Raw genomic sequence first — 11,061 nt, forward strand, 5'->3', positions numbered from 1 at the left:
TCATAATGTTATGCCTCTCTTAACCCCCACCCACTAAAGTCCAAACTCAGCCATGTCCTTCCTATGTAAATATCCTCATTTTCCCCCTGTTTTCTCAAAAGAAAAGTAAAAATTCAGCCTGGACTCTTTTGTCTACACATTCTCCTTACATGATTCTTTGACATTCCTTCTCCAAATTTTCACAATTCATAGTAGATGCCAGCTCTTCCATCCCTAATCCTTCATCAAGGATGAATGTGAAGTCTCCTCCTTACTAGCTATCAGTTCCTTGAAAAGTGAACCAATAATCCATTTCTCATACAACTTACAACAGAGCTACAGTTTAACCCAGCAATCTCATTATTGGCTATATACCCAAAGGAATATAAATCATTCTGCCAAAAAGACATATACATTTGTATGTTCATCACAGCACTGTTCACAGTAGCAAAAGTAGGGAATCAGTTTATGTGCCTATCAATTGTAGATTTTATTTAAAAAAAATGGCACATATACACCATGAACTACTACACAGACATTAACAAAGAACAAAATCATCTCCTGTGCAGCAGCATGGAAGAAGCTGGAGGCCATTATCCTGAGAATTAATGATGAAACAGAAAACAAATAAATCCTGCAGAAGCCTTAGCCTCTGTACATATAATCATAGGTTAAGAGTTCTAAAATTCGTGAACATTAAATTAACAAGGAGCAATCTAAATTAAAAAAACACTCTTTAAGAGACACTCGGTTTCTTACAGGCTTCTTCAATGAATGTTAACATGTTCTTCGTCTGTGATGAATTATGAAGAATATCCAAGTCCTTTAGAAGGACTTTCTGGTTTGGAATTAGTGCCAAAATTTCTGAAGGGTGGGTACTTTGAGAGTTTTCTGAGAAAGTTCTGGAAGATGGATGATGCCGCTATTTATTTGATGCATCTGTTTTACCTTCTCCTATTCTTCTTCCATCTTGCTTGCCAGAATTTGAATTTTGTTCTTTATGCTCTGAATATTCCCAGTCATTAACTCTGTGGCCTCTACCATTTTATCTGTTTCCTGTAGTAATGCCAGAGGTTCTTCATTAGCATTGTCTGGTGCCCTGTCTGCATTCAGTAGACTTGAAACATCAGTTAAATCTTCCATCTTTTTGGGAGGGAGTTTGACACAGTTGTAGCAATCGTTTCTTTAGAAAGTTGTTACGGTCCAGGACATAGGAGTAGGCAAGGACTTTATGAACAAAACACCAAAAACATTGGCAACAAAAGCCAAAATAGACAAATGGGACCTAATGAAACTCCACAGCTTCTGCACGGCAAAAGAAACAGTCACTAGAGTGAATCGGCAACCAACAGAATGGGAAAAAATTTTTGCAGTTTACCCATCTGACAAAGGGCTGATGTCCAGAATTTACAAAGAACTCAAACGGATTTACAGGAAAAAAACAAACAAGCCCATTCAAAAGTGGGCAAAGGATATGAACAGACACTTTATGAAAGAAGACATATATGAGGCCAACAATCATATGAAAAAATGCTCATCGTCACTGGTCATCAGAGAGATGCAAATCAAAACCACATTGAGATACCATCTCACGCCAGTTAGAATGGCGATCATTAAAAAATCTGGAGACAACAGATGCTGGAGAGGATGTGGAGAAAAAGGAACACTTTTACACTGTTGGTGGGAGTGTAAATTAGTTCAACCATTGTGGAAGACAGTGTGGCGATTCCTCAAGGCCTTAGAAATAGAAATTCCATTTGACCCAGCAATCCCATTACTGGGTATATATCCAAAAGACTATAAATCGTTCTACTATAAGGACACATGTACACGAATGTTCATTGCAGCACTGTTTACAATAGCAAAGACCTGGAATCAACCCAAATGCCCATTGATAATAGACTGGATTGGAAAAATGTGGCACATATACACCATGGAATATTATGCAGCAATCAGAAATGATGAGTTTGTGTCGTTTGTAGGGACATGGATGAATCTGGAGAACGTCATCCTCAGCAAACTGACACAAGAGCAGAAAATGAAACACCGCATATTCTCACTCATAGGTGGGTGATGAAAAATGAGAACACATGGACACAGAAAGGGGAGTACAAAACAGTGGGGTCTATTGGGGGGGAAAGGGGAGGGTCAGTGGGAGGGGGAGATGGGGAGGGATAGCCTGGGGAGAAATGCCAAATGTGGGTGAAGGGGAGAAGGAAAGAAAAGCACACTGCCATGTGTGTTCCTACGCAACTGTCTTGCATGCACTGCTCATGTACCCCAAAACCTAAAATCCAATAAAAAATTAAAAAAAAAAAAAAAAAGTTGTTACAGTATTGTAATTCTTCTTTTTTAAAATACTATTACTCAAAATTGCTATTATTACTGATTAAATCATAGTTTGCAAGTGGTCTCTGCTACTCTTTGAAAGAGGTTGCCAGGTTTTTCTCTTGTTGGATGCTATCTTTAGCTGTTTCAGGTTAGTGTGCTTTGTTTGTCCTTCAGAAGACAGATCTTTCAGATGAATTACTTCTTTTCAATGTGTTTCTAACCTTTTTCTCCAACAACAGCATTTCCTCATTGTCCTTTTTCTCTTTGGATTTCTTTTTAACTGTTGAGAGTTTTTCTTGAAAGTGTTTGCTTTACCAGACATCTTGATCGAAACGCAGTGCTAAAAACAAACAAACAAAAAATCTGATTCTTCTTGCACCCTTCTTAGAGTAACTTGAGCCCAAACATTCTATATTTTATTTTTTAATTGCAAAAGATAACCAAATTTTCCAAAATAACATATAAATTATTTATTACTCAGGTTGTAATATTTGTCTTGGTAAAATTGATTATTTTATTTTATTATTATTATTTTTTGAGACAGAGTCTCACTCTTGTTGCCCAAGCTGGAGTGCAGTGGCACAATCTCGACTTGCGGCAACCTTTGCCTCCCATGTTCAAGCCATTCTCCTGCCTCAGCGTCCTGAGTAGCTGCGATTACAGGCATGCACCAGCCACCACGCCTGGCTAATTTTGTATTTTTAGTAGAGGCAGGGTTTCTCCTTGTTGGTCAGGCTGATCTCGTACCCCTGAGGTGATCCACCAGCCTTGGCCTCTCAAAGTGCTGGAATTACAGGCCTGAACCACCCCACCCAGACTTTTTAATTTTTTTTTTGTTTTAATTTTTGTGGGGTCCATAGTAGGTATATATATTTATGGGGTGTACATGAGATGTTTTTGTATAGGCATACAATGTAAAATAAGTACATCTCATGGAAAATAGGTTATCCATCCCGTCAATCATTTATTGTTTGTGTAATAAACAATTTAATTGCATTCTTTTAATTATTTTTAAATGTGTGATTAAATTATTGACTATAGTTACCCTGTGGTGCTGTGAAATAATAGATCTTACTCATCCTTCTGTTGTTTTGAATCCATTAACTATCCCCTCTCCCCATGCCAGCCACCTACTACCTCGCCAACCTCTGGTAAATAACCATTCTTCTACTCTCTATGTCCATGCATTAAAATATTTTGATTTTTAGATCCCACAAATAAGAATATGTGGTGTTTGTCTTTTTGTGCCTGGCTTTACTTAACTTCATAATCTCAAGTTCCATATTCTTATGAATTTTTGGATTCCAGTGAGGGTGTAATGATGGTAAAGGCTCTATTTTTCTTTTCTTTTTTCTTTACTGCCAACATTCTTATGCCCTTATTCTTAAATGATCATAATTAATAGCTCATGATTTTTGTTTAAAGAATAGAGTAGATATCAACAGTTGAACTTGCAAATATCTTTTTAAATTTTATTTTCTTAACTCACAAAGAATAATGGTATGTGTTCATGAGTACATAGCAATGGTTCAATACTCACAATATATATTGATCAGATCAAGGTAGTTAGCATATACATCATCTCAAACATATATCATTTCTTTGTGTTGGGGACATTCAATATCCTCCCTCTAGCTATTTGAAACTATATGTTATGATTAACTATAGTCATGCTACAGTGCTGTAGAACACAGCTTACTCCTACCGAACTTTAATTCTGTATTCTTCAACAAGCCCCTCTAATCATCAATTTTACATTTGTTGTTCTTTACCTCATCTGTTCCATTAGTTCCTTATGAACATGCAGGGGAGAAAAATCATGTTGTGAATAGAAATATTCAAAAAATAATATTTGAAATATTTTTTTGTATCAAGATATCACATAACAAAAATTTTCATTGAGATAATTTTTAATCAAAATAGAAAGAAAGCATGCTTTTGTGTTTTCATTTTGTCTTTGTTTTCCTAATTTATTTCCTCTTATTTCACAAAAATATTCATCTGAGGTTTGAAATATTTTGGAGACTCTTTTAAAAAGGTAACTTTACAAAAACGTAGTTTTCGCTAATATACTGATAGACAAAGAAGAGAAACAAGAGAAAACTTTTTAAAAATGAAAACACCAGTCATGTTTTAAAAGTAGGAGAAAAAAATTGTACACTTGTGAGAATTATAAATTAAATTTGATTGATAATATTGATTGATCCAGTGAAGAGCTTCTGTTGACTTGACATAAAACACTTTTAAGCAGAAAATGATTGGAATGCTAGGAATTGCTGTTAAGAAATTAAATAGAGTTGAGTCACATTAAGATGATTTCAAATGGGGCATTCCTTTGGTCATTTTAAATGGCCTTTGTTGCTGACAAGATCAAATGGGCTAGTCTGACCAGTTCTTTTTGTTCTGTCACTTTTTAGTAGAATCAAGCGTCAGGGTTAGAGTAACATTAAATGGTTCTTACCTCAGCTTTCTACTTAATGATGCTTTTAAAAAGCCTAATACAGAAAATATGATTAGATTTTGTGTAGGTGCTATAAGAAGCAAAAATATATTTTCATTGCCTAGACAGAGAACAAAAGGGAAGCTAAAATGTATTTAGATTGATAGATTTGTACCATGTTTTATTTGATCAAACTATTTAGATTTTACACTGAGAGCAGTTAAAATTTATTTGCCATTTACTAGATAATTTCATTTCTCACAGAAGAACCAGGAATCCTATGCCTAAATTATTTCCTCTGTGTTTTGCTTTCTTTTCTCTCAAGTGCCATAACCTCATGTAGAATCTTGTACAAATCATATATTATAGTGTCACTTACAAGCTATTATAGTAACATGTCAGTTTCTTAATTCTGAATAAGGAATCAGGAAAAGTTAGGGAGCAGTGAGTAGTATATTAAAAAGATTCTGGAAGCTCAGAGTTATAAAACATATTGCTCAAGGTTAAAAAGGCAGTCTTCAGCAGAGCTGGGACATAAATCCATATCTTTCTGATTGTGCATCTTTAACATCTACACTTTATGGTTCTATAAGCATTTTATGTGTATGTGGTGGTCTCTTCCTCCATGTTGAAAGATTTCTTTGACATGAGGGCTGGGTTTTATTAACCTATTAATCCTTCTTTTATGGACATAAGGTGCATGTAACACAGTGCTTACACATACAGGGTACTTCTGTTCATTTCCATCTACATTTGTGTCTTTCCTGACAACAACCACAAACAACAAAACATATTGCTGAGAAACTAGAGGGGCAGAGCAACGTGAGAGAATAGAAGCAGAAACACCCAATTTTAACAATTCTCTACACACAGAGAAGAACTGTCACGAGAACCAAAACCCAGGTGAGCAATCACAGTGCCTGGTTTTAAGTTTGTATCAGTAAAAGAGGAATTGAAGACTGCAGGAGAGACAGTATTGCATCATTGGTTCTACCCCTCCTCCATCTCTGATCATAAGATGCAGAGAAAGAGTCTGAGTCCTTGTGGGTGGAAGAGCGCAGTGACTGAGGAACTTTACATTGAACTCAGTTCTGCTTGGTCACAGTGGAGAGCAAAGCTGTGCTGGACTCAGCCAGCACACACACGGAGTATTTGGGCCAGACCTCGCCAGAGGGAAGTTGCCTGTACCGGTGGTCAGAAATTTAGTTTCTCAGCAAACCTCGTCACCTCAGGCCAAAGGGCTCTGGGGTCCTCCATAAATCTGAAACTCAGTCTAGGACGTAAGGACTGAAATTCCTCAGTAACTTCTAATGCTGAGCTGGGCTTACAGCCAGTGTACTAGTGTGGTGTGTAACCAAAGGAAACAGAAACTGGGGCACCTAAGTGAGTGTTTGCACTACCCTACTCCAGCCTCAGACAGTGCAGCTTCTAGCAATGAAAGTGACTTCTTCCTTCTGCTTAAGAAAAGGACAGTGAATATGAAAAAAGACTTTGTTGGGACATAGGCATAGGCAAGGAATTCGTAACTAAAACACGAAAAGCAATGGCAACGGAAGCCAAAATAGGCAAATGGGATCTAATTAAACTTAAGAGCTTCTGCACAGCAAAAGAAATTATCATTAGAGTGAACTGGCAACCAACAGAATGGGAAAAAATTTTTGCAATCTACCCATATGACAAAAGGCTAACTAACCAGAATCTACAGAGAACTTAAACAAACTTTCAAGAAAAGAACAACCCCATCGAGAAGTGGGCAAATGATAGAAACCCAACTTCTCAAAAGAAGACATTTATGCAGCCAACAAACAGACAGATAAAAGCTCATCATCACTGGTCATCAGAGAAATGCGAATTAAAACCATATTAAAATACCATGTTATGCCAGTAAGAATGGTGATCATTAAAAATCAGGAGACAACAGATGCTGGAGAGGATGTGGAGAAATAGGAACACTTTACACTTTTGGTGGGAGTGTAAATTAGTTCAACCATCGTGGAAGGCAGTGTGGCGATACTTCAAGGATCTAGAACTAGAAATACCATTTGGCTCAGCAATCCTATTACTGGGTATATACCCAAAGAATTATAAATCATTCTATTGGTTCAGGGTTTGTCGTCAATAGCTTTTATTATTTTGAGATATGTTCCATTGATACCTAGTTTATTGAGCGTTTTTAGCATAAAGGGCTGTTGAATTTTCTCGAAGGCCTTCTCTGCATCTTTTGAGATAATCATGTGGTTTTTGTCTTTGGTTCCGTTTATGTGGTGGGTTACATTTATAGACTTGTTTATGTTGAACCAGTCTTGCATCACCATGATTAAGCCTACTCCATTGTGATGGATAACCTTTTGGCTGTGTTGTTGTAGTCATTTTGCCAGTATTTTTTTGAAGATTTTTGCATCTATGTTCCTCATGGATATTGGCCTGAAGAGTCTTTATAATGGAACAATTTATAATCCTTTGGGTATATAAACGGCTATGGGATTGCTGGGTCAAAAAAATTTTTATTTCTAGAACCTGGAGAAATCACCATACTGTCTTCCACAACAGTTGAACTAATTTACAATCCCACCAACTGTGTAAGAGTGTTCCTATTTCTCCACATCCTCTCCAGCATCTGTTTTCTTTTAATGATTTTTGAATGATCCAGATTTTTTAATGATTGCCATTCTAACTGCCGTGAGATGGTATCTCAATGTGGTTTTGATTTGCATTTCCCTAATGACCAGTGATGATTAATATTTTTTTCATGTTTCTTGGCCTCCTATATGTCTTCTTTTCAACAGTGTCTGTTCATATCCTTAGCCCACTTTTAAATGGGTTTGTTTGTTTTTTTCTTGTACATCTGTTTTAGCTGTTTGTAGATTCTGGATATTAGCCCTTTGTCAGATAGGTAGATTGCAAAATTTTTTTTCCATTCTGTTGGGTGCCAGTTCATTCTAATGATTGCTTCTTTTGCTGTATAGAAGTTCTGGAGTTTGATTAGATCCCGTTTGTCTATTTTGGCTTTTGTTGCCATTGCTTTTGGTGTTTTATTCATGAAGTCCTTGCCTATGACCATGTTCTGAATGGTTTTGCCTAGGTTTTCTTCTAGCGTTTTTATGGTGTTAAGTCTTATGTTTAAGTCTTTAGTCCATCTGGAGTTAATTTTAGTGTAAGATGTCAGGAAGGGGTCCAGTTTCTGCTTTCTTCACATTCCTAGCCAATTTTCCCAACACCATTTATTAAACAGGAAATCCTTTCCCCATTGCTTGTTTTTTCAGGTTTGTCAAAGATCAGATGGTTGTAGATGTGTGGGGTTACCTATGAGGCCTCTGTTCTGTTCCATTGGTCTATATCTCTTTTTTGGTACCAGTACCATGCTATTTTGATTACTGTAGCCTTATAGTATAGTTCGAAGTCAGGTAGCATGATGCCTCCAGCTTTGTTCTTTTTGCTTGGGATTGTTTTGGCTATGCAGGCTCTCTTTTGTTTCCATATGAAATTTAAGGTGTTTTTTTCCAGTTCTCTGAAGAAAGTCATTGGTAGCTTGATGGGGGTAGCATTGAATCCATAAGTTACTTTGGGCAGTACAGCCATTTTTATGATATTGATTCTTCCTAACCATGAGCATGGAATGTTTTGCCATCTGTTTGTGTCCCCTCTTATTTCCTTAAGCAGTGGGTTGTAGTTCTCCTTGAAGAGGTCCTTTACATCCTTTGTTAGTTGTATTCCTAGGTATTTTTTTCTCTTTGTAGCAATTGTGAATGGGAGTTTACTCTTGATTTGGCTTTAAGTCTGTTATTGTTGTATAGGAATGCTTGTGATTTCTGCACATTGATTTTGTATCCTGACACTTTGCTCAAGTTGCTTCTTAGTTTCAGGAGATTTGGGGCTGATACAATGGGGTCTTCTAGATATACAGTTATGTCTTCTGCAAATAGAGACAATTTGACTTCCTCCTTTCTTAGTTGAATACCCTTTCTTTCTTTTCCTTGCCTGATTGCTCTGGCTAGAACTTTCAATACTAAATTGAGTAGGAGTGGTGAGAGAGGGCATCCTTGTTTAGTGGAGATTTGTAAGGGAAATGCTTCCAATTTTTGCCCATTCAGTACGTGGGTGAAGGATGTGAATAGACACTTTTCAAGAGAAGATGTTTATGCAGCCAAGAAACATATGAAAAAAATGCTCATCATCACTGGTCATTAGAGAAATACAAATCAAAACCACATTGAGATATCATCTCACGCCTATTAGAATGGCAATCATTAAAAAATCTGGGCACAACAGATGCTGCAGAGGTTGTGGAGAAATAGGAACACTTTTACACTGTTGGTGGGAGTGGAAATTAGTTCAACCATTATGGAAGACAGTTTGGCCATTCCTCCGGGATCTAGGAATAGAAATTCCATTTGACCCAGCAATCCCATTGCTGGCTATATACCCAAAGGATTATGAATCATTCTTTTATAAAGACACATGCACACATATGTTCATTGTGGCACTGTTTACAATAGCAAAGACCTGGAAGCAACGCAGATGCCCATTGATGATAGACTTGACAAGGAAAATGTGGCACATATACACCATAGAATACTATGCAGCCATCAAAAATGATGAGTTAATGCCCTTTGTAGGGATATGGATGAATCTGGAAACCATCATTCTCAGCAAACTGACATAAGAACAGAAAATCAAACACCACATGTTCTCACTCATAGGTGGGTATTGAACAGTGAGAACACATGGACACAGGGAGGGGAGTATCACACACTGGGGTCTGTTGGGGGGGTACTAGGGGAAGGACAGTGGCAGGTAGGAGTTTGGGGAGGGATAACATTGGGAGAAATGCCAGATAAAGGTGAAGGGGGCTGGAGGCAGCAAACCACCTTGCCATGTATGTACCTGTGTGACAACCCTGCATGATTTGCACATGTACCCCAGAACCTGAAGTACAATAAAAATAAAATAATTGAAAATATAAGCACATAAAAATAAATCTATCATCTATTATAAAGACATATGCACACATGTGTTTATTGTGGTACTGTTCACAATAGGAGAGACTTGGAACCAACCCAGATGCCCATCAAAGATGGACTCGATAAAGAAACTGTGGCACATGTACACCATGGAATACTATACAGCCATAAAAAAGGATGAGTTCATGTACTTGTAGGGATATGGATGAAGCTGGAAGTCATCATTCTCAGCAACCTGACACAAGAACAGAAACCAAACACCACATGATCTCACTCATAAGTGGGAGTTGAACGATGAAAACACATGGACATAGGGACATAGGGAGGGGAACATCATATACCAGGGCCTCTTTGTGGGTGGGAGGCTAGGGGAGGGATAGCAAGGGTGTTGGGATTGGGAGTGATAGCGTTAGGAAAAATACCTAATGTAGATGATTGGAGGATGGATGTAGCAAACCACCATGGCATGTGTATACCTATGTAAACTGTACATTCTGCACATGTACCCCAGAACTTAAAGTATATAACAAACAAAAGTAAAAAGACTTTGTCTTGCACCTTGTATACCAGCTCAGTCACACTAAGATAGGATACTGGGCAGGGTCATGAGACCCCCATTCAAGGACCCAGCTCCCAGATGACAGTTTTTAGAAGTACCCTAGGCCAGAAGAGAACCTGCTGCTTTGAAGTGAAGGACCCAATTCTGCTAGGATTTATCACCTGCTGACTAAAGAACCCATAGGCCTGGAATAATCAGTGGGGATACAAAAGTATGATGTCATGGGCTTCAAACTCTAAGATGTACTGGCTTCAGGTGTGAACCAGCACTTTCCCAGCTGTGGTGACTAAAATGAAAGACACCTTCTGCTTTCCTGAAGCAGAAGGAAAATAAAAGGGACTTTGTGTTGCACCTTACGTACCAGCTCGGCTATGGTAAAGTGGAGCACAAACGAGGCTCCAGCGGTCCCTGAGTCCAAGCATAGGCTTTTCGACAGTATTTATGGACCTGTCCTGGGTCAGAGGTGAGTCCACTACCCTAAAGCATGGGTTCCAGGCCTGTTAACATTCACCACCAGATAACTGAAGAGCTCTTAAGCTTTAGGTAAAGAGTGGCGAACTGATAGAACCCCCATAAGCCAGAGGTGGTGATTGCTCTTCTGCCTATGGAAAGGGGAGAAAAGAGCAGGAGGACTTTGAATTGTGGTTTTATTCCAGGTTAGCCACAGTGGACTAGAACATCAGGTAAATGTAGAAGGTTTTTGACTCCAATCCCTGGCTCCCAGGCAGTATCTCTGGACCTGCCTCAGGCCTGGGAGAACTCACTGCCCTAAAGAGAAAAAGAAAAACTTG

General features: G+C 38.1%; 1 pseudogene; it reads right to left on the bottom strand.

Moving 5' to 3' along the window:
- Positions 1 to 555: 555 nt before the first annotated feature.
- LOC100393327 (centromere protein Q-like) lies at positions 556 to 2,632 on the bottom strand (annotated as a pseudogene).
- Positions 2,633 to 11,061: the final 8,429 nt, after the last annotated feature.

This window comes from Callithrix jacchus, chromosome 9, assembly GCF_049354715.1.
Source record: "Callithrix jacchus isolate 240 chromosome 9, calJac240_pri, whole genome shotgun sequence".
Taxonomy (NCBI): Eukaryota; Metazoa; Chordata; class Mammalia; order Primates; family Cebidae; genus Callithrix; species Callithrix jacchus.